This window comes from Eubalaena glacialis, chromosome 3, assembly GCF_028564815.1.
Source record: "Eubalaena glacialis isolate mEubGla1 chromosome 3, mEubGla1.1.hap2.+ XY, whole genome shotgun sequence".
Taxonomy (NCBI): domain Eukaryota; kingdom Metazoa; phylum Chordata; class Mammalia; order Artiodactyla; family Balaenidae; genus Eubalaena; species Eubalaena glacialis.
Genome location: NC_083718.1, coordinates 68,943,159 through 68,968,310, shown reverse-complemented (window position 1 = coordinate 68,968,310; position 25,152 = coordinate 68,943,159).

Genomic DNA, 25,152 nt, shown 5'->3' with positions numbered 1-25,152 from the left:
TGACCTGTGCCTGTCCCAACACCTAGAGCTAGTCTATCCTTGGTTCCCCCTCTTCCCGTTCATCCTCAGGACAAATTGCAACCTGTACGAAACAGGAGGTTAACGGTGCTGATTCTCCAACTAGGGAGATTGTTATTAAAGTGGCTGGAATGGCGAACCCGATCACAAGGATAGGAGAAATGAGGTTCGTTTTAGAAACCTTTCCCGATCACACGGTTTACCAACTTCTGAGTTTCCCATGCATGTTTTCGATGTAGGAAGATGCCCTTGAACCTGGAGATTTGGGACCCATGGGATGGGTACCACGCAGTATTACTTTAAAGGGTCTGCGTTTGCTCACCCAACCTCACCAATCCTCTCAGCCTCAAGAGTGTCCAGCCTTATGTCTCATCCAGCTCTGGGTCTAGATATGGTCAATCCAGGTTGCATCACAGCCCCTGAACAGATTTTGTAAGAATTTCTCTCTCTTTCACTGTCTTTGTTTTATGGGTTTTTTTAAAAGTAATTTATTTTTGTTATGGGGTTTAGCTGCTTTTCACTGCTGTGTTTATGCCGCTTTACACCCTATTGATTCATTTCCAGAGAGATATCAATACATAGGTTTTAAGATTCTTACTAGTCAGATATATTCTTGTGCGGTGAATAGGGGATGTTGAGTCCAGTTCACTGAGCAGGGAGTAGGTTTGTCTATTACATATTTGGCTTATGGAACGGTATCTGAGCTAATTTCAAACCCTTGTTTTATGCATCACCCCACCTGATCTTTCCCGTTAAGCAGCCATAGTGTGTTTTCTAAACGTGTGATTCTGTTCTGTTTTGTAATTCAGTTCAAGTGTAGCAATTTTGACATTCCCTCTATAAGTGATATCTTAGGATAAGTGTCTTTTTCTGTGTGACTTATTTCACTTAGAGTCATCGTAACTAAATCCACTCATCATGCTGCTACTAGCCTTGTGACATTGATTTCATGGCTGAGTGATATTCCATTGTGCATAAGTACCACAACTTCTTTATCCATTTTTCTCTTTCCTGGGCTATTTAAGGTGTACCGAAGTGGAGATTCTTGTAAACAGAGCAGCCCTACACTCTGGGGTGCCTGTGTCTTGTGGATTTTCAGTTTTCCCAATGTATATGCCCATGAGTGGAAGTGCCCTATGCTCTCTAAGCTGTGTTTATTACATGTTTCAGGACACACCGTACACTTCTCCAGAGTGGCTGTTGGCAATTTACATCCCGCCCATCAGCGTAGCAAGGCTCCCATGTGTCCATGGCCTGTCCTGCATTTCTGGTTTTTACACTTTTTTCAGCATGGCCCTTTTGACCGATGGCAAGCGAGACTTCTTTGTAGTGCTGATTTGCCTTTCTGGATTGCTTGGTTGGCCAAAAAGGGCGTATGCGTTTTTTCCTGAATATACTCAGGAAAAAACGCATACGCCCTTTTTGGCCAAGGGCATCATTGTCGACGTCTTGCCGCTTTTCATGTGCTTTAAAGGCGAGTCGCATCTACCTCCTGAAATCTGTTTCCTGCAATTCTGCCTTGCTTTCAAATCCTCTTCGTTGCCTTCCCTCAATATATTTGTGGACGAGAGTTATCATTTAGAACTCTGCAGGTTTGTGAATTGCAGTGCCCCTGAGCTCCATGTGTCAACTCGCTTGTTTGGGAGCTGGCCGCAAAAGCGCAGGATTGCTTCAGGCCCTATTCTGGTTCCGGGGGGGCAGGCTGAGCCTGTGGTTCATTCTTCTTCCTGATGGGAAAATAGAGTTACCTGTGCCTGTCCCAACACCTAGAGCTAGTCTCTACTTGGTTCCCCCTCTTCCCGTTCATCCTCAGGACAAATTGCAACCTGTACGAAACAGGAGGTTAACGGTGCTGATTCTCCAACTAGGGAGATTGTTATTAAAGTGGCTGGAATGGCGAACCCGAGCACAAGGATAGGAGAAATGAGGTGCGTTTTAGAAACCTTTCCCGATCACATGGTTTACCAACTTTTGAGTTTCCCATGCATGTTTTCGATGTAGGAAGATGCCCTTGAACCTGGAGATTTGGGACCCATGGGATGGGTACCACGCAGTATTACTTTAAAGGGTCTGCGTTTGCTCACCCAACCTCACCAATCCTCTCAGCCTCAAGAGTGTCCAGCCTTATGTCTCATCCAGCTCTGGGTCTAGATATGGTCAATCCAGGTTGCATCATAGCCCCTGAACAGATTTTGTAAGAATTTCTCTCTCTTTCACTGTCTTTGTTTTATGGGGTTTTTTTTGAGTAATTTCTTTTTATAATGGGGTTTAGCTGCTTTTCACTGCTGTGTTTATGCCGCTTTACACCCTATTGATTCACTTCCAGAGAGATATCAATACATAGGTTTTAAGATTCTTACTAGTCAGATATACTCTTGTGCGGTGAATAGGGGAGGTTGAGTCCAGTTCACTGAGCAGGGAGTAGGTTTGTCTATTACATATTTGGCTTATGGAACGGTATCTGAGCTAATTTCAAACCCTTGTTTTATGCATCACCCCACCTGATCTTTCCCGTTAAGCAGCCATAGTGTGTTTTCTAAACGTGTGATTCTGTTCTGTTTTGTAATTCAGTTCAAGTGTAGCGATTTTGACATTCCCTCTATAAGTGATATCTTAGGATAAGTGTCTTTTTCTGTGTGACTTATTTCACTTAGAGTCATGGTAACTAAATCCACTCATCATGCTGCTACTAGCCTTGTGACATTGATTTCATGGCTGAGTGATATTCCATTGTGCATAAGTACCACAACCTCTTTATCCATTTTTCTCTTTCCTGGGCTATTGAAGGTGTACCGAAGTGGAGATTCTTGTAAACAGAGCAGCCCTACACTCTGGGGTGCCTGTGTCTTGTGGATTTTCAGTTTTCCCAATGTATACGCCCATGAGTGGAAGTGCCCTATGCTCTCTAAGCTGTGTTTATTACATGTTTCAGGACACACCGTACACTTCTCCAGAGTGGCTGTTGGCAATTTACATCCCGCCCATCAGCGTAGCAAGGCTCCCATGTGTCCATGGCCTGTCCTGCATTTCTGGTTTTTACACTTTTTTCAGCATGGCCCTTTTGACCGATGGCAAGCGAGACTTCTTTGTAGTGCTGATTTGCCTTTCCGGCTTGCTTGGTTGGCCAAAAAGGGCGTATGCGTTTTTTCCTGAATATATTCAGGAAAAAACGCATACGCCCTTTTTGGCCAAGGGCATCATTGTCGACGTTTTGCCGCTTTTCATGTGCTTTAAAGGCGAGTCGAATCTACCTCCTGAAATCTGTTTCCTGCAATTCTGACTTGCTTTCAAATCCTCTTCGTTGCCTTCCCTCAATATATTTGTGGACGAGAGTTATCATTTATAACTCTACAGGTTTGTGAATTGCAGTGCCCCTGAGCTCCATTTGTCAACTCGCTTGTTTGGGAGCTGGCCGCAAAAGCGCAGGATTGCTTCAGGCCCTATTCTGGTTCCGGGGGGGCAGGCTGAGCCTGTGGTTCATTCTTCTTCCTGATGGGAAAATAGAGTGACCTGTGCCTGTCCCAACACCTAGAGCTAGTCTCTCCTTGGTTCCCCCTCTTCCCGTTCATCCTCAGGACAAATTGCAACCTGTACGAAACAGGAGGTTAACGGTGCTGATTCTCCAACTAGGGAGATTGTTATTAAAGTGGCTGGAATGGCGAACCCGAGCACAAGGATAGGAGAAATGAGGTTCGTTTTAGAAACCTTTCCCGATCACACGGTTTACCAACTTCTGAGTTTCCCATGCATGTTTTCGATGTAGGAAGATGCCCTTGAACCTGGAGATTTGGGACCCATGGGATGGGTACCACGCAGTATTACTTTAAAGGGTCTGCGTTTGCTCACCCAACCTCACCAATCCTCTCAGCCTCAAGAGTGTCCAGCCTTATGTCTCATCCAGCTCTGGGTCTAGATATGGTCAATCCAGGTTGCATCATAGCCCCTGAACAGATTTTGTAAGAATTTCTCTCTCTTTCACTGTCTTTGTTTTATGGGTCTTTTTAAAAGTAATTTATTTTTGTTATGGGGTTTAGCTGCTTTTCACTGCTGTGTTTATGCCGCTTTACACCCTATTGATTCATTTCCAGAGAGATATCAATACATAGGTTTTAAGATTCTTACTAGTCAGATATATTCTTGTGCGGTGAATAGGGGATGTTGAGTCCAGTTCACTGAGCAGGGAGTATTTTTGTCTATTACATATTTGGCTTATGGAACGGTATCTGAGCTAATTTCAAACCCTTGTTTTATGCATCACCCCACCTGATCTTTCCCGTTAAGCAGCCATAGTGTGTTTTCTAAACGTGTGATTCTGTTCTGTTTTGTAATTCAGTTCAAGTGTAGCGATTTTGACATTCCGTCTATAAGTGATACCTTAGGATAAGTGTCTTTTTCTGTGTGACTTATTTCACTTAGAGTCATCGTAACTAAATCCACTCGTCATGCTGCTACTAGCCTTGTGACATTGATTTCATGGCTGAGTGATATTCCATTGTGCATAAGTATCACAACCTCTTTATCCATTTTTCTCTTTCCTGGGCTATTGAATGTGTACCGAAGTGGAGATTCTTGTAAACAGAGCAGCCCTACATTTTGGTGTGCCTTTGTCTTCTGGAGTTTCAGTTTTCCCAATGTATACGCCCATGAGTGGAAGTGCCCTATGCTCTCTAAGCTGTGTTTATTACATGTTTCAGGACACACCGTACACTTCTCCAGAGTGGCTGTTGTCAATTTACATCCCGCCCATCAGCGTAGCAAGGCTCCCATGTGTCCATGGCCTGTCCTGCATTTCTGGTTTTTACACTTTTTTCAGCATGGCCCTTTTGACCGATGGCAAGCGAGACTTCTTTGTAGTGCTGATTTGCCTTTCCGGCTTGCTTGGTTGGCCAAAAAGGGCGTATGCGTTTTTTCCTGAATATATTCAGGAAAAAACGCATACGCCCTTTTTGGCCAAGGGCATCATTGTCGACGTTTTGCCGCTTTTCATGTGCTTTAAAGGCGAGTCGAATCTACCTCCTGAAATCTGTTTCCTGCAATTCTGCCTTGCTTTCAAATCCTCTTCGTTGCCTTCCCTCAATATATTTGTGGACGAGAGTTATCATTTAGAACTCTGCAGGTTTGTGAATTGCAGTGCCCCTGAGCTCCATTTGTCAACTCGCTTGTTTGGGAGCTGGCCGCAAAAGCGCAGGATTGCTTCAGGCCCTATTCTGGTTCCGGGGGGGCAGGCTGAGCCTGTGGTTCATTCTTCTTCCTGATGGGAAAATAGAGTGACCTGTGCCTGTCCCAACACCTAGAGCTAGTCTCTCCTTGGTTCCCCCTCTTCCCGTTCATCCTCAGGACAAATTGCAACCTGTACGAAACAGGAGGTTAACGGTGCTGATTCTCCACGTAGGGAGATTGTTATTAAAGTGGCTGGAATGGCGAACCCGAGCACAAGGATAGGAGAAATAAGGTTCGTTTTAGAAACCTTTCCCGATCACACGGTTTACCAACTTCTGAGTTTCCCATGCATGTTTTCGATGTAGGAAGATGCCCTTGAACCTGGAGATTTGGGACCCATGGGATGGGTACCACGCAGTATTACTTTAAAGGGTCTGCGTTTGCTCACCCAACCTCACCAATCCTCTCAGCCTCAAGAGTGTCCAGCCTTATGTCTCATACAGCTCTGGGTCTAGATATGGTCAATCCAGGTTGCATCACAGCCCCTGAACAGATTTTGTAAGAATTTCTCTCTCTTTCACTGTCTTTGTTTTATGGGGTTTTTTTTGAGTAATTTCTTTTTATAATGGGGTTTAGCTGCTTTTCACTGCTGTGTTTATGACGCTTTACACCCTATTGATTCACTTCCAGAGAGATATCAATACATAGATTTTAAGATTCTTACTAGTCAGATATATTCTTGTGCGGTGAATAGGGGATGTTGAGTCCAGTTCACTGAGCAGGGAGTAGGATTGTCTATTACATATTTGGCTTATGGAACAGTATCTGAGCTAATTTCAAACCCTTGTTTTATGCATCACCCCACCTGATCTTTCCCGTTAAGCAGCCATAGTGTGTTTTCTAAACGTGTGACTCTGTTCTGTTTTGTAATTCAGTTCAAGTGTAGCGATTTTGACATTCCCTCTATAAGTGATATCTTAGGATAAGTGTCTTTTTCTGTGTGACTTATTTCACTTAGAGTCATCGTAACTAAATCCACTCGTCATGCTGCTACTAGCCTTGTGACGTTGATTTCATGGCTGAGTGATATTCCATTGTGCATAAGTATCACAACCTCTTTATCCATTTTTCTCTTTCCTGGGCTATTGAAGGTGTACCGAAGTGGAGATTCTTGTAAACAGAGCAGCCCTACATTTTGGTGTGCCTTTGTCTTCTGGAGTTTCAGTTTTCCCAATGTATACGCCCATGAGTGGAAGTGCCCTATGCTCTCTAAGCTGTGTTTATTACATGTTTCAGGACACACCGTACACTTCTCCAGAGTGGCTGTTGGCAATTTACATCCCGCCCATCAGCGTAGCAAGGCTCCCATGTGTCCATGGCCTGTCCTGCATTTCTGGTTTTTACACTTTTTTCAGCATGGCCCTTTTGACCGATGGCAAGCGAGACTTCTTTGTAGTGCTGATTTGCCTTTCCGGCTTGCTTGGTTGGCCAAAAAGGGCGTATGCGTTTTTTCCTGAATATATTCAGGAAAAAACGCATACGCCCTTTTTGGCCAAGGGCATCATTGTCGACGTTTTGCCGCTTTTCATGTGCTTTAAAGGCGAGTCGAATCTACCTCCTGAAATCTGTTTCCTGCAATTCTGCCTTGCTTTCAAATCCTCTTCGTTGCCTTCCCTCAATATATTTGTGGACGAGAGTTATCATTTATAACTCTGCAGGTTTGTGAATTGCAGTGCCCCTGAGCTCCATGTGTCAACTCGCTTGTTTGGGAGCTGGCCGCAAAAGCGCAGGATTGCTTCAGGCCCTATTCTGGTTCCGGGGGGGCAGGCTGAGCCTGTGGTTCATTCTTCTTCCTGATGGGAAAATAGAGTGACCTGTGCCTGTCCCAACACCTAGAGCTAGTCTCTCCTTGGTTCCCCCTCTTCCCGTTCATCCTCAGGACAAATTGCAACCTGTACGAAACAGGAGGTTAACGGTGCTGATTCTCCACGTAGGGAGATTGTTATTAAAGTGGCTGGAATGGCGAACCCGAGCACAAGGATAGGAGAAATAAGGTTCGTTTTAGAAACCTTTCCCGATCACACGGTTTACCAACTTCTGAGTTTCCCATGCATGTTTTCGATGTAGGAAGATGCCCTTGAACCTGGAGATTTGGGACCCATGGGATGGGTACCACGCAGTATTACTTTAAAGGGTCTGCGTTTGCTCACCCAACCTCACCAATCCTCTCAGCCTCAAGAGTGTCCAGCCTTATGTCTCATACAGCTCTGGGTCTAGATATGGTCAATCCAGGTTGCATCACAGCCCCTGAACAGATTTTGTAAGAATTTCCTCTCTTTCACTGTCTTTGTTTTATGGGGTTTTTTTTGAGTAATTTCTTTTTATAATGGGGTTTAGCTGCTTTTCACTGCTGTGTTTATGCCGCTTTACACCCTATTGATTCATTTCCAGAGAGATATCAATACATAGGTTTTAAGATTCTTACTAGTCAGATATATTCTTGTGCGGTGAATAGGGGATGTTGAGTCCAGTTCACTGAGCAGGGAGTAGGTTTGTCTATTACATATTTGGCTTATGGAACGGTATCTGAGCTAATTTCAAACCCTTGTTTTATGCATCACCCCACCTGATCTTTCCCGTTAAGCAGCCATAGTGTGTTTTCTAAACGTGTGATTCTGTTCTGTTTTGTAATTCAGTTCAAGTGTAGCAATTTTGACATTCCCTCTATAAGTGATATCTTAGGATAAGTGTCTTTTTCTGTGTGACTTATTTCACTTAGAGTCATCGTAACTAAATCCACTCATCATGCTGCTACTAGCCTTGTGACATTGATTTCATGGCTGAGTGATATTCCATTGTGCATAAGTACCACAACTTCTTTATCCATTTTTCTCTTTCCTGGGCTATTTAAGGTGTACCGAAGTGGAGATTCTTGTAAACAGAGCAGCCCTACACTCTGGGGTGCCTGTGTCTTGTGGATTTTCAGTTTTCCCAATGTATATGCCCATGAGTGGAAGTGCCCTATGCTCTCTAAGCTGTGTTTATTACATGTTTCAGGACACACCGTACACTTCTCCAGAGTGGCTGTTGGCAATTTACATCCCGCCCATCAGCGTAGCAAGGCTCCCATGTGTCCATGGCCTGTCCTGCATTTCTGGTTTTTACACTTTTTTCAGCATGGCCCTTTTGACCGATGGCAAGCGAGACTTCTTTGTAGTGCTGATTTGCCTTTCCGGCTTGCTTGGTTGGCCAAAAAGGGCGTATGCGTTTTTTCCTGAATATATTCAGGAAAAAACGCATACGCCCTTTTTGGCCAAGGGCATCATTGTCGACGTTTTGCCGCTTTTCATGTGCTTTAAAGGCGAGTCGAATCTACCTCCTGAAATCTGTTTCCTGCAATTCTGCCTTGCTTTCAAATCCTCTTCGTTGCCTTCCCTCAATATATTTGTGGACGAGAGTTATCATTTATAACTCTACAGGTTTGTGAATTGCAGTGCCCCTGAGCTCCATTTGTCAACTCGCTTGTTTGGGAGCTGGCCGCAAAAGCGCAGGATTGCTTCAGGCCCTATTCTGGTTCCGGGGGGGCAGGCTGAGCCTGTGGTTCATTCTTCTTCCTGATGGGAAAATAGAGTGACCTGTGCCTGTCCCAACACCTAGAGCTAATCTCTCCTTGGTTCCCCCTCTTCCCGTTCATCCTCAGGACAAATTGCAACCTGTACGAAACAGGAGGTTAACGGTGCTGATTCTCCAACTAGGGAGATTGTTATTAAAGTGGCTGGAATGGCGAACCCGAGCACAAGGATAGGAGAAATGAGGTTCGTTTTAGAAACCTTTCCCGATCACACGGTTTACCAACTTCTGAGTTTCCCATGCATGTTTTCGATGTAGGAAGATGCCCTTGAACCTGGAGATTTGGGACCCATGGGATGGGTACCACGCAGTATTACTTTAAAGGGTCTGCGTTTGCTCACCCAACCTCACCAATCCTCTCAGCCTCAAGAGTGTCCAGCCTTATGTCTCATCCAGCTCTGGGTCTAGATATGGTCAATCCAGGTTGCATCATAGCCCCTGAACAGATTTTGTAAGAATTTCTCTCTCTTTCACTGTCTTTGTTTTATGGGTCTTTTTAAAAGTAATTTATTTTTGTTATGGGGTTTAGCTGCTTTTCACTGCTGTGTTTATGCCGCTTTACACCCTATTGATTCATTTCCAGAGAGATATCAATACATAGGTTTTAAGATTCTTACTAGTCAGATATATTCTTGTGCGGTGAATAGGGGATGTTGAGTCCAGTTCACTGAGCAGGGAGTATTTTTGTCTATTACATATTTGGCTTATGGAACGGTATCTGAGCTAATTTCAAACCCTTGTTTTATGCATCACCCCACCTGATCTTTCCCGTTAAGCAGCCATAGTGTGTTTTCTAAACGTGTGATTCTGTTCTGTTTTGTAATTCAGTTCAAGTGTAGCGATTTTGACATTCCGTCTATAAGTGATACCTTAGGATAAGTGTCTTTTTCTGTGTGACTTATTTCACTTAGAGTCATCGTAACTAAATCCACTCGTCATGCTGCTACTAGCCTTGTGACATTGATTTCATGGCTGAGTGATATTCCATTGTGCATAAGTATCACAACCTCTTTATCCATTTTTCTCTTTCCTGGGCTATTGAATGTGTACCGAAGTGGAGATTCTTGTAAACAGAGCAGCCCTACATTTTGGTGTGCCTTTGTCTTCTGGAGTTTCAGTTTTCCCAATGTATACGCCCATGAGTGGAAGTGCCCTATGCTCTCTAAGCTGTGTTTATTACATGTTTCAGGACACACCGTACACTTCTCCAGAGTGGCTGTTGGCAATTTACATCCCGCCCATCAGCGTAGCAAGGCTCCCATGTGTCCATGGCCTGTCCTGCATTTCTGGTTTTTACACTTTTTTCAGCATGGCCCTTTTGACCGATGGCAAGCGAGACTTCTTTGTAGTGCTGATTTGCCTTTCCGGCTTGCTTGGTTGGCCAAAAAGGGCGTATGCGTTTTTTCCTGAATATATTCAGGAAAAAACGCATACGCCCTTTTTGGCCAAGGGCATCATTGTCGACGTTTTGCCGCTTTTCATGTGCTTTAAAGGCGAGTCGAATCTACCTCCTGAAATCTGTTTCCTGCAATTCTGCCTTGCTTTCAAATCCTCTTCGTTGCCTTCCCTCAATATATTTGTGGACGAGAGTTATCATTTAGAACTCTGCAGGTTTGTGAATTGCAGTGCCCCTGAGCTCCATTTGTCAACTCGCTTGTTTGGGAGCTGGCCGCAAAAGCGCAGGATTGCTTCAGGCCCTATTCTGGTTCCGGGGGGGCAGGCTGAGCCTGTGGTTCATTCTTCTTCCTGATGGGAAAATAGAGTGACCTGTGCCTGTCCCAACACCTAGAGCTAGTCTCTCCTTGGTTCCCCCTCTTCCCGTTCATCCTCAGGACAAATTGCAACCTGTACGAAACAGGAGGTTAACGGTGCTGATTCTCCACGTAGGGAGATTGTTATTAAAGTGGCTGGAATGGCGAACCCGAGCACAAGGATAGGAGAAATAAGGTTCGTTTTAGAAACCTTTCCCGATCACACGGTTTACCAACTTCTGAGTTTCCCATGCATGTTTTCGATGTAGGAAGATGCCCTTGAACCTGGAGATTTGGGACCCATGGGATGGGTACCACGCAGTATTACTTTAAAGGGTCTGCGTTTGCTCACCCAACCTCACCAATCCTCTCAGCCTCAAGAGTGTCCAGCCTTATGTCTCATACAGCTCTGGGTCTAGATATGGTCAATCCAGGTTGCATCACAGCCCCTGAACAGATTTTGTAAGAATTTCTCTCTCTTTCACTGTCTTTGTTTTATGGGGTTTTTTTTGAGTAATTTCTTTTTATAATGGGGTTTAGCTGCTTTTCACTGCTGTGTTTATGCCGCTTTACACCCTATTGATTCACTTCCAGAGAGATATCAATACATAGATTTTAAGATTCTTACTAGTCAGATATATTCTTGTGCGGTGAATAGGGGATGTTGAGTCCAGTTCACTGAGCAGGGAGTAGGATTGTCTATTACATATTTGGCTTATGGAACAGTATCTGAGCTAATTTCAAACCCTTGTTTTATGCATCACCCCACCTGATCTTTCCCGTTAAGCAGCCATAGTGTGTTTTCTAAACGTGTGACTCTGTTCTGTTTTGTAATTCAGTTCAAGTGTAGCGATTTTGACATTCCCTCTATAAGTGATATCTTAGGATAAGTGTCTTTTTCTGTGTGACTTATTTCACTTAGAGTCATCGTAACTAAATCCACTCGTCATGCTGCTACTAGCCTTGTGACGTTGATTTCATGGCTGAGTGATATTCCATTGTGCATAAGTATCACAACCTCTTTATCCATTTTTCTCTTTCCTGGGCTATTGAAGGTGTACCGAAGTGGAGATTCTTGTAAACAGAGCAGCCCTACATTTTGGTGTGCCTTTGTCTTCTGGAGTTTCAGTTTTCCCAATGTATACGCCCATGAGTGGAAGTGCCCTATGCTCTCTAAGCTGTGTTTATTACATGTTTCAGGACACACCGTACACTTCTCCAGAGTGGCTGTTGGCAATTTACATCCCGCCCATCAGCGTAGCAAGGCTCCCATGTGTCCATGGCCTGTCCTGCATTTCTGGTTTTTACACTTTTTTCAGCATGGCCCTTTTGACCGATGGCAAGCGAGACTTCTTTGTAGTGCTGATTTGCCTTTCCGGCTTGCTTGGTTGGCCAAAAAGGGCGTATGCGTTTTTTCCTGAATATATTCAGGAAAAAACGCATACGCCCTTTTTGGCCAAGGGCATCATTGTCGACGTTTTGCCGCTTTTCATGTGCTTTAAAGGCGAGTCGAATCTACCTCCTGAAATCTGTTTCCTGCAATTCTGCCTTGCTTTCAAATCCTCTTCGTTGCCTTCCCTCAATATATTTGTGGACGAGAGTTATCATTTAGAACTCTGCAGGTTTGTGAATTGCAGTGCCCCTGAGCTCCATTTGTCAACTCGCTTGTTTGGGAGCTGGCCGCAAAAGCGCAGGATTGCTTCAGGCCCTATTCTGGTTCCGGGGGGGCAGGCTGAGCCTGTGGTTCATTCTTCTTCCTGATGGGAAAATAGAGTGACCTGTGCCTGTCCCAACACCTAGAGCTAGTCTCTCCTTGGTTCCCCCTCTTCCCGTTCATCCTCAGGACAAATTGCAACCTGTACGAAACAGGAGGTTAACGGTGCTGATTCTCCACGTAGGGAGATTGTTATTAAAGTGGCTGGAATGGCGAACCCGAGCACAAGGATAGGAGAAATAAGGTTCGTTTTAGAAACCTTTCCCGATCACACGGTTTACCAACTTCTGAGTTTCCCATGCATGTTTTCGATGTAGGAAGATGCCCTTGAACCTGGAGATTTGGGACCCATGGGATGGGTACCACGCAGTATTACTTTAAAGGGTCTGCGTTTGCTCACCCAACCTCACCAATCCTCTCAGCCTCAAGAGTGTCCAGCCTTATGTCTCATACAGCTCTGGGTCTAGATATGGTCAATCCAGGTTGCATCACAGCCCCTGAACAGATTTTGTAAGAATTTCTCTCTCTTTCACTGTCTTTGTTTTATGGGGTTTTTTTTGAGTAATTTCTTTTTATAATGGGGTTTAGCTGCTTTTCACTGCTGTGTTTATGCCGCTTTACACCCTATTGATTCATTTCCAGAGAGATATCAATACATAGGTTTTAAGATTCTTACTAGTCAGATATATTCTTGTGCGGTGAATAGGGGATGTTGAGTCCAGTTCACTGAGCAGGGAGTAGGTTTGTCTATTACATATTTGGCTTATGGAACGGTATCTGAGCTAATTTCAAACCCTTGTTTTATGCATCACCCCACCTGATCTTTCCCGTTAAGCAGCCATAGTGTGTTTTCTAAACGTGTGATTCTGTTCTGTTTTGTAATTCAGTTCAAGTGTAGCAATTTTGACATTCCCTCTATAAGTGATATCTTAGGATAAGTGTCTTTTTCTGTGTGGCTTATTTCACTTAGAGTCATCGTAACTAAATCCACTCATCATGCTGCTACTAGCCTTGTGACATTGATTTCATGGCTGAGTGATATTCCATTGTGCATAAGTACCACAACTTCTTTATCCATTTTTCTCTTTCCTGGGCTATTTAAGGTGTACCGAAGTGGAGATTCTTGTAAACAGAGCAGCCCTACACTCTGGGGTGCCTGTGTCTTGTGGATTTTCAGTTTTCCCAATGTATATGCCCATGAGTGGAAGTGCCCTATGCTCTCTAAGCTGTGTTTATTACATGTTTCAGGACACACCGTACACTTCTCCAGAGTGGCTGTTGGCAATTTACATCCCGCCCATCAGCGTAGCAAGGCTCCCATGTGTCCATGGCCTGTCCTGCATTTCTGGTTTTTACACTTTTTTCAGCATGGCCCTTTTGACCGATGGCAAGCGAGACTTCTTTGTAGTGCTGATTTGCCTTTCTGGATTGCTTGGTTGGCCAAAAAGGGCGTATGCGTTTTTTCCTGAATATACTCAGGAAAAAACGCATACGCCCTTTTTGGCCAAGGGCATCATTGTCGACGTCTTGCCGCTTTTCATGTGCTTTAAAGGCGAGTCGCATCTACCTCCTGAAATCTGTTTCCTGCAATTCTGCCTTGCTTTCAAATCCTCTTCGTTGCCTTCCCTCAATATATTTGTGGACGAGAGTTATCATTTAGAACTCTGCAGGTTTGTGAATTGCAGTGCCCCTGAGCTCCATTTGTCAACTCGCTTGTTTGGGAGCTGGCCGCAAAAGCGCAGGATTGCTTCAGGCCCTATTCTGGTTCCGGGGGGGCAGGCTGAGCCTGTGGTTCATTCTTCTTCCTGATGGGAAAATAGAGTGACCTGTGCCTGTCCCAACACCTAGAGCTAGTCTCTACTTGGTTCCCCCTCTTCCCGTTCATCCTCAGGACAAATTGCAACCTGTACGAAACAGGAGGTTAACGGTGCTGATTCTCCAAGTAGGGAGATTGTTATTAAAGTGGCTGGAATGGCGAACCCGAGCACAAGGATAGGAGAAATGAGGTGTGTTTTAGAAACCTTTCCCGATCACACGGTTTACCAACTTTTGAGTTTCCCATGCATGTTTTCGATGTAGGAAGATGCCCTTGAACCTGGAGATTTGGGACCCATGGGATGGGTACCACGCAGTATTACTTTAAAGGGTCTGCGTTTGCTCACCCAACCTCACCAATCCTCTCAGCCTCAAGAGTGTCCAGCCTTATGTCTCATCCAGCTCTGGGTCTAGATATGGTCAATCCAGGTTGCATCATAGCCCCTGAACAGATTTTGTAAGAATTTCTCTCTCTTTCACTGTCTTTGTTTTATGGGTTTTTTTTTGAGTAATTTCTTTTTATAATGGGGTTTAGCTGCTTTTCACTGCTGTGTTCATGCCGCTTTACACCCTATTGATTCACTTCCAGAGAGATATCAATACATAGGTTTTAAGATTCTTACTAGTCAGATATACTCTTGTGCGGTGAATAGGGGAGGTTGAGTACAGTTCACTGAGCAGGGAGTAGGTTTGTCTATTACATATTTGGCTTATGGAATGGTATCTGAGCTAATTTCAAACCCTTGTTTTATGCATCACCCCACCTGATCTTTCCCGTTAAGCAGCCATAGTGTGTTTTCTAAACATGTAATTCTGTTCTGTTTTGTAATTCAGTTCAAGTGTAGCGATTTTGACATTCCCGCTATAACTGATATCTTAGGATAAGTGTCTTTTTCTGTGTGACTTATTTCACTTAGAGTCATCGTACCTAAATCCACTCATCATGCTGCTACTAGCCTTGTGACATTGATTTCATGGCTGAGTGATATTCCATTGTGCATAAGTACCACAACCTCTTTATCCATTTTTCTCTTTCCTGGGCTATTGAAGGTGTACCGAAGTGGAGATTCTTGTAAACAGAGCAGCCCTACACTCTGGGGTGCCTGTGTCTTGTGGATTTTCAGTTTTCCCAATGTATACGCCCATGAGTGGAAGTGCCCTATGCTCTCTAAGCTGTGTTTATTACATGTTTCAGGACACACCGTACACTTCTCCAGAGTGGCTGTTGGCAATTTACATCCCGCCCATCAGCGTAGCAAGGCTCCCATGTGTCCATGGCCTGTCCTGCATTTCTGGTTTTTACACTTTTTTCAGCATGGCCCTTTTGACCGATGGCAAGCGAGACTTCTTTGTAGTGCTGATTTGCCTTTCCGGCTTGCTTGGTTGGCCAAAAAGGGCGTATGCGTTTTTTCCTGAATATATTCAGGAAAAAACGCATACGCCCTTTTTGGCCAAGGGCATCATTGTCGACGTTTTGCCGCTTTTCATGTGCTTTAAAGGCGAGTCGAATCTACCTCCTGAAATCTGTTTCCTGCAATTCTGCCTTGCTTTCAAATCCTCTTCGTTGCCTTCCCTCAATATATTTGTGGACGAGAGTTATCATTTAGAACTCTGCAGGTTTGTGAATTGCAGTGCCCCTGAGCTCCATTTGTCAACTCGCTTGTTTGGGAGCTGGCCGCAAAAGCGCAGGATTGCTTCAGGCCCTATTCTGGTTCCGGGGGGGCAGGCTGAGCCTGTGGTTCATTCTTCTTCCTGATTGGAAAATAGAGTGACCTGTGCCTGTCCCCACACCTAGAGCTAGTCTCTACTTGGTTCCCCCTCTTCCCGTTTATCCTCAGGACAAATTGCAACCTGTACGAAACAGGAGGTTAACGGTGCTGATTCTCCAAGTAGGGAGATTGTTCGTAAAGCGGCTGGAATGGCGAAACCGAGCACAAGGAGAGGAGAAATGAGGTGCATTTCAGAAACCTTTCCCGATCACACGGTGTACCATCTTCTGGGTTTCCCATGCATGTTTTCGATGTAGGAAGATGCCCTTGAACCTGGAGATTTGGGACCCATGGGACGGGTACCACGCACTATTACTTGAAAGGGTCTGCGTTTGCTCACCCAACCTCACCAATCCTCTCAGCCCCAAGAGTGTCCAACCTTATGTCTCATCCAGCTGTGGGTGTAGATATGGTGAATCCAGGTTGCATCAGAGCCCCTGAACGGATTTTGTAAGAATTTATCTCTCTTTCACTGTCTTTGTTTTATGGGTTTTTTTTAAAGTAATTTATTTTTGTTATGGGGTTTAGCTGCTTTTCACTGCTGTGTTTATGCCGCTTTACACCCTATTGATTCATTTCCAGAGAGATATCAATACATAGGTTTTAAGATTCTTACTAGTCAGATATATTCCTGTGCGGTGAATAGGGGATGTTGAGTCCAGTTCACTGAGCAGGGAGTAGGATTGTCTATTACATATTTGGCTTATGGAACGGTATCTGAGCTAATTTCAAACCCTTGTTTTATGCATCACCCCACCTGATCTTTCCCGTTAAGCAGCCATAGTGTGTTTTCTAAACGTGTGACTCTGTTCTGTTTTGTAATTCAGTTCAAGTGTAGCGAGTTTAACATTCCCTCTATAAGTGATATCTTAGGATAAGTGTCTTTTTCTGTGTGACTTATTTCACTTAGAGTCATCGTAACTAAATCCACTCGTCATGCTGCTACTAGCCTTGTGACATTGATTTCATGGCTGAGTGATATTCCATTGTGCATAAGTACCACAACCTCTTTATCCATTTTTCTCTTTCCTGGGCTATTGAAGGTGTACCGAAGTGGAGATTCTTGTAAACAGAGCAGCCCTACACTCTGGGGTGCCTGTGTCTTGTGGATTTTCAGTTTTCCCAATGTATACGCCCATGAGTGGAAGTGCCCTATGCTCTCTAAGCTGTGTTTATTACATGTTTCAGGACACACCGTACACTTCTCCAGAGTGGCTTTTGGCAATTTACATCCCGCCCATCAGCGTAGCAAGGCTCCCATGTGTCCATGGCCTGTCCTGCATTTCTGGTTTTTACACATTTTTCAGCATGGCCCTTTTGACTGATGGCAAGCGAGACTTCTTTGTAGTGCTGATTTGCCTTTCCGGCTTGCTTGGTTGGCCAAAAAGGGCGTATGCGTTTTTTCCTGAATATATTCAGGAAAAAACGCATACGCCCTTTTTGGCCAAGGGCATCATTGTCGACGTTTTGCCGCTTTTCATGTGCTTTAAAGGCGAGTCGAATCTACCTCCTGAAATCTGTTTCCTGCAATTCTGCCTTGCTTTCAAATCCTCTTCGTTGCCTTCCCTCAATATATTTGTGGACGAGAGTTATCATTTAGAACTCTGCAGGTTTGTGAATTGCAGTGCCCCTGAGCTCCATGTGTCAACTCGCTTGTTTGGGAGCTGGCCGCAAAAGCGCAGGATTGCTTCAGGCCCTATTCTGGTTCCGGGGGGGCAGGCTGAGCCTGTGGTTCATTCTTCTTCCTGATGGGAAAATAGAGTGACCTGTGCCTGTCCCAACACCTAGAGCTAGTCTCTCCTTGGTTCCCCCTCTTCCCGTTCATCCTCAGGACAAATTGCAACCTGTACGAAACAGGAGGTTAACGGTGCTGATTCTCCAATAGGGAGATTGTTCGTAAAGCGGCTGGAATGGCGAACCCGAGCACAAGGAGAGGAGAAATGAGGTGCATTTCAGAAACCTTTCCCGATCACACGGTGTACCATCTTCTGGGTTTCCCATGCATGTTTTCGATGTAGGAAGATGCCCTTGAACCTGGAGATTTAGGACTCATGGGATAGGTACCACGCACTATTACTTGAAAGGGTCTGCGTTTGCTCACCCAACCTCACCAATCCTCTCAGCCCCAAGAGTGTCCAGCCTTATGTCTCATCCAGCTGTGGGTGTAGATATGGTCAATCCAGGTTGCATCAGAGCCCCTGAACGGATTTTGTAAGAATTTCTCTCTCTTTCACTGTCTTTGTTTTATGGTTTTTTTTTAAAAGTAATTTATTTTTGTTATGGGGTTTAGCTGCTTTTCACTGCTGTGTTTATGCCGCTTTACACCCTATTGATTCATTTCCAGAGAGATATCAATACATAGGTTTTGAGATTCTTACTAGTCAGATATATTCTTGTGCGGTGAATAGGGGATGTTGAGTCCAGTTCACTGAGCAGGGAGTAGGTTTGTCTATTACATATTTGGCTTATGGAACGGTATCTGAGCTAATTTCAAACCCTTTATTTTATGCATCACCCACCTGATCTTGCCGGTTAAGCAGCCATAGTGTGTTTTCTAAACGTGTGATTCTGTTCTGTTTTGTAATTCAGTTCAAGTGTAGCGAGTTTGACATTCCCTCTATAAGTGATATCTTAGGATAAGTGTCTTTTTCTGTGTGACTTATTTCACTTAGAGTCATCGTAACTAAATCCACTCATCATGCTGCTACTAGCCTTGTGACATTGATTTCATGGCTGAGTGATATTCCATTGTGCATAAGTACCACAACTTCTTTATCCATTTTTCTCTTTCCTGGGCTATTTAAGGTGTACCGAAGTGGAGATTCTTGTAAACAGAGCAGCCCTACACTCTGGGGTGCCTGTGTCTTGTGGATTTTCAGTTTTCCCAATGTATATGCCCATGAGTGGAAGTGCCCTATGCTCTCTAAGCTGTGTTTATTACATGTTTCAGGACACACCGTACACTTCTCCAGAGTGGCTGTTGGCAATTTACATCCCGCCCATCAGCGTAGCAAGGCTCCCATGTGTCCATGGCCTGTCCTGCATTTCTGGTTTTTACACTTTTTTCAGCATGGCCCTTTTGACCGATGGCAAGCGAGACTTCTTTGTAGTGCTGATTTGCCTTTCTGGATTGCTTGGTTGGCCAAAAAGGGCGTATGCGTTTTTTCCTGAATATACTCAGGAAAAAACGCATACGCCCTTTTTGGCCAAGGGCATCATTGTCGACGTCTTGCCGCTTTTCATGTGCTTTAAAGGCGAGTCGCATCTACCTCCTGAAATCTGTTTCCTGCAATTCTGCCTTGCTTTCAAATCCTCTTCGTTGCCTTCCCTCAATATATTTGTGGACGAGAGTTATCATTTAGAACTCTGCAGGTTTGTGAATTGCAGTGCCCCTGAGCTCCATTTGTCAACTCGCTTGTTTGGGAGCTGGCCGCAAAAGCGCAGGATTGCTTCAGGCCCTATTCTGGTTCCGGGGGGGCAGGCTGAGCCTGTGGTTCATTCTTCTTCCTGATGGGAAAATAGAGTGACCTGTGCCTGTCCCAACACCTAGAGCTAGTCTCTACTTGGTTCCCCCTCTTCCCGTTCATCCTCAGGACAAATTGCAACCTGTACGAAACAGGAGGTTAACGGTGCTGATTCTCCAACTAGGGAGATTGTTATTAAAGTGGCTGGAATGGCGAACCCGAGCACAAGGATAGGAGAAATGAGGTGCGTTTTAGAAACCTTTCCCGATCACATGGTTTACCAACTTTTGAGTTTCCCATGCATGTTTTCGATGTAGGAAGATGCCCTTGAACCTGGAGATTTGGGACCCATGGGATGGGTACCACGCAGTATTACTTTAAAGGGTCTGCGTTTGCTCACCCAACCTCACCAATCCTCTCAGCCTCAAGAGTGTCCAGCCTTATGTCTCATCCAGCTCTGGGTCTAGATATGGTCAATCCAGGTTGCATCATAGCCCCTGAACAGATTTTGTAAGAATTTCTCTCTCTTTCACTGTCTTTGTTTTATGGGGTTTTTTTTGAGTAATTTCTTTTTATAATGGGGTTTAGCTGCTTTTCACTGCTGTGTTTATGCCGCTTTACACCCTATTGATTCACTTCCAGAGAGATATCAATACATAGGTTTTAAGATTCTTACTAGTCAGATATACTCTTGTGCGGTGAATAGGGGAGGTTGAGTACAGTTCACTGAGCAGGGAGTAGGTTTGTCTATTACATATTTGGCTTATGGAATGGTATCTGAGCTAATTTCAAACCCTTGTTTTATGCATCACCCCACCTGATCTTTCCCGTTAAGCAGCCATAGTGTGTTTTCTAAACGTGTGACTCTGTTCTGTTTTGTAATTCAGTTCAAGTGTAGCGATTTTGACATTCCCTCTATAAGTGATATCTTAGGATAAGTGTCTTTTTCTGTGTGACTTATTTCACTTAGAGTCATCGTACCTAAATCCACTCGTCATGCTGCTACTAGCCTTGTGACATTGATTTCATGGCTGAGTGATATTCCATTGTGCATAAGTACCACAACCTCTTTATCCATTTTTCTCTTTCCTGGGCTATTGAAGGTGTACCGAAGTGGAGATTCTTGTAAACAGAGCAGCCCTAAACTTTGGTGTGCCTTTGTCTTGTGGATTTTCAGTTTACCCAATGTATACGCCCATGAGTGGAAGTGCCCAATGCTCTCTATGCTGTGTTTATTACATGTTTCAGGACACACCGGACACTTCTCCAGAGTGGCTGTTGGCAAATTACATCCTGCCCATCAGCGTAGCAAGGCTCCCATGTGTCCATGGCCTGTCCTGCATTTCTGGTTTTTACACTTTTTTCAGCATGGCCCTTTTGACCGATGGCAAGCGAGACTTCTTTGTAGTGCTGATTTGCCTTTCCGGCTTGCTTGGTTGGCCAAAAAGGGCGTATGCGTTTTTTCCTGAATATATTCAGGAAAAAACGCATACGCCCTTTTTGGCCAAGGGCATCATTGTCGACCTTTTGCCGCTTTTCATGTGCTTTAAAGGCGAGTCGAATCTACCTCCTGAAATCTGTTTCCTGCAATTCTGACTTGTTTTCAAATCCTCTTCGTTGCCTTCCCTGAATATATTTGTGGACGAGAGTTATCAGTTGTAACTCTAAAGGTTTGTGAATTGAAGTGCCCCTGAGCTCCATTTGTCAACTCGCTTTTTTGGGAGCTGGCCGCAAAAGCGCAGGATTGCTTCAGGCCCTATTCTGGTTCCGGGGGGGCAGGCTGAGCCTGTGGTTCATTCTTCTTCCTGATGGGAAAATAGAGTGACCTGTGCCTGTCCCAATACCTAGAGCTAGTCTATCCTTGGTTCCCCCTCTTCCCGTTCATCCTCAGGACAAATTGCAACCTGTACGAAACAGGAGGTTAACGGTGCTGATTCTCCAAGTAGGGAGATTGTTCGTAAAGCGGCTGGAATGGCGAACCCGAGCACAAGGAAAGGAGAAATGAGGTGCATTTCAGAAAGCTTTCCCGATCACACGGTGTACCATCTTCTGGGTTTCCCATGCATGTTTTCGATGTAGGAAGATGCCCTTGAACCTGGAGATTTAGGACTCATGGAATGGGTACCATGCACTATTACTTGAAAGGGTCTGCGTTTGCTCACCCAACCTCACCAATCCTCTCAGCCCCAAGAGTGTCCAGCCTTATGTCTCATCCAGCTCTGGGTCTAGATATGGTCAATCCAGGTTGCATCATAGCCCCTGAACGGATCTTGTAAGAATTTCTCTCTCTTTCACTGTCTTTGTTTTATGGGTTTTTTTTAAAGTAATTTATTTTTGTTATGGGGTTTAGCTGCTTTTCACTGCTGTGTTTATGCCGCTTTACACCCTATTGATTCATTTCCAGAGAGATATCAATACATAGGTTTTAAGATTCTTACTAGTCAGATATATTCTTGTGCAGTGAATAGGGGATGTTGAGTCCAGTTCACTGAGCAGGGAGTAGGTTTGTCTATTACATATTTGGCTTATGGAACGGTATCTGAGCTAATTTCAAACCCTTGTTTTATGCATCACCCCACCTGATCTTTCCCGTTAAGCAGCCATAGTGTGTTTTCTAAACGTGTGATTCTGTTCTGTTTTGTAATTCAGTTCAAGTGTAGCGATTTTGACATTCCCTCTATAAGTGATATCTTAGGATAAGTGTCTTTTTCTGTGTGACTTATTTCACTTAGAGTCATGGTAACTAAATCCACTCATCATGCTGCTACTAGCCTTGTGACATTGATTTCATGGCTGAGTGATATTCCATTGTGCATAAGTACCACAACCTCTTTATCCATTTTTCTCTTTCCTGGGCTATTGAAGGTGTACCGAAGTGGAGATTCTTGTAAACAGAGCAGCCCTACACTCTGGGGTGCCTGTGTCTTGTGGATTTTCAGTTTTCCCAATGTATACGCCCATGAGTGGAAGTGCCCTATGCTCTCTAAGCTGTGTTTATTACATGTTTCAGGACACACCGTACACTTCTCCAGAGTGGCTGTTGGCAATTTACATCCCGCCCATCAGCGTAGCAAGGCTCCCATGTGTCCATGGCCTGTCCTGCATTTCTGGTTTTTACACTTTTTTCAGCATGGCCCTTTTGACCGATGGCAAGCGAGACTTCTTTGTAGTGCTGATTTGCCTTTCCGGCTTGCTTGGTTGGCCAAAAAGGGCGTATGCGTTTTTTCCTGAATATATTCAGGAAAAAACGCATACGCCCTTTTTGGCCAAGGGCATCATTGTCGACGTTTTGCCGCTTTTCATGTGCTTTAAAGGCGAGTCGAATCTACCTCCTGAAATCTGTTTCCTGCAATTCTGACTTGCTTTCAAATCCTCTTCGTTGCCTTCCCTCAATATATTTGTGGACGAGAGTTATCATTTATAACTCTACAGGTTTGTGAATTGCAGTGCCCCTGAGCTCCATTTGTCAACTCGCTTGTTTGGGAGCTGGCCGCAAAAGCGCAGGATTGCTTCAGGCCCTATTCTGGTTCCGGGGGGGCAGGCTGAGCCTGTGGTTCATTCTTCTTCCTGATGGGAAAATAGAGTGACCTGTGCCTGTCCCAACACCTAGAGCTAGTCTCTCCTTGGTTCCCCCTCTTCCCGTTCATCCTCAGGACAAATTGCAACCTGTACGAAACAGGAGGTTAACGGTGCTGATTCTCCAACTAGGGAGATTGTTATTAAAGGGGCTGGAATGGCGAACCCGAGCACAAGGATAGGAGAAATGAGGTTCGTTTTAGAAACCTTTCCCGATCACACGGTTTACCAACTTCTGAGTTTCCCATGCATGTTTTCGATGTAGGAAGATGCCCTTGAACCTGGAGATTTGGGACCCATGGGATGGGTACCACGCAGTATTACTTTAAAGGGTCTGCGTTTGCTCACCCAACCTCACCAATCCTCTCAGCCTCAAGAGTGTCCAGCCTTATGTCTCATCCAGCTCTGGGTCTAGATATGGTCAATCCAGGTTGCATCATAGCCCCTGAACAGATTTTGTAAGAATTTCTCTCTCTTTCACTGTCTTTGTTTTATGGGTCTTTTTAAAAGTAATTTATTTTTGTTATGGGGTTTAGCTGCTTTTCACTGCTGTGTTTATGCCGCTTTACACCCTATTGATTCATTTCCAGAGAGATATCAATACATAGGTTTTAAGATTCTTACTAGTCAGATATATTCTTGTGCGGTGAATAGGGGATGTTGAGTCCAGTTCACTGAGCAGGGAGTATTTTTGTCTATTACATATTTGGCTTATGGAACGGTATCTGAGCTAATTTCAAACCCTTGTTTTATGCATCACCCCACCTGATCTTTCCCGTTAAGCAGCCATAGTGTGTTTTCTAAACGTGTGATTCTGTTCTGTTTTGTAATTCAGTTCAAGTGTAGCGATTTTGACATTCCGTCTATAAGTGATACCTTAGGATAAGTGTCTTTTTCTGTGTGACTTATTTCACTTAGAGTCATCGTAACTAAATCCACTCGTCATGCTGCTACTAGCCTTGTGACATTGATTTCATGGCTGAGTGATATTCCATTGTGCATAAGTATCACAACCTCTTTATCCATTTTTCTCTTTCCTGGGCTATTGAATGTGTACCGAAGTGGAGATTCTTGTAAACAGAGCAGCCCTACATTTTGGTGTGCCTTTGTCTTCTGGAGTTTCAGTTTTCCCAATGTATACGCCCATGAGTGGAAGTGCCCTATGCTCTCTAAGCTGTGTTTATTACATGTTTCAGGACACACCGTACACTTCTCCAGAGTGGCTGTTGGCAATTTACATCCCGCCCATCAGCGTAGCAAGGCTCCCATGTGTCCATGGCCTGTCCTGCATTTCTGGTTTTTACACTTTTTTCAGCATGGCCCTTTTGACCGATGGCAAGCGAGACTTCTTTGTAGTGCTGATTTGCCTTTCCGGCTTGCTTGGTTGGCCAAAAAGGGCGTATGCGTTTTTTCCTGAATATATTCAGGAAAAAACGCATACGCCCTTTTTGGCCAAGGGCATCATTGTCGACATTTTGCCGCTTTTCATGTGCTTTAAAGGCGAGTCGAATCTACCTCCTGAAATCTGTTTCCTGCAATTCTGCCTTGCTTTCAAATCCTCTTCGTTGCCTTCCCTCAATATATTTGTGGAGGAGAGTTATCATTTAGAACTCTGCAGGTTTGTGAATTGCAGTGCCCCTGAGCTCCATTTGTCAACTCGCTTGTTTGGGAGCTGGCCGCAAAAGCGCAGGATTGCTTCAGGCCCTATTCTGGTTCCGGGGGGGCAGGCTGAGCCTGTGGTTCATTCTTCTTCCTGATGGGAAAATAGAGTGACCTGTGCCTGTCCCAACACCTAGAGCTAGTCTCTCCTTGGTTCCCCCTCTTCCCGTTCATCCTCAGGACAAATTGCAACCTGTACGAAACAGGAGGTTAACGGTGCTGATTCTCCACGTAGGGAGATTGTTATTAAAGTGGCTGGAATGGCGAACCCGAGCACAAGGATAGGAGAAATAAGGTTCGTTTTAGAAACCTTTCCCGATCACACGGTTTACCAACTTCTGAGTTTCCCATGCATGTTTTCGATGTAGGAAGATGCCCTTGAACCTGGAGATTTGGGACCCATGGGATGGGTACCACGCAGTATTACTTTAAAGGGTCTGCGTTTGCTCACCCAACCTCACCAATCCTCTCAGCCTCAAGAGTGTCCAGCCTTATGTCTCATACAGCTCTGGGTCTAGATATGGTCAATCCAGGTTGCATCACAGCCCCTGAACAGATTTTGTAAGAATTTCTCTCTCTTTCACTGTCTTTGTTTT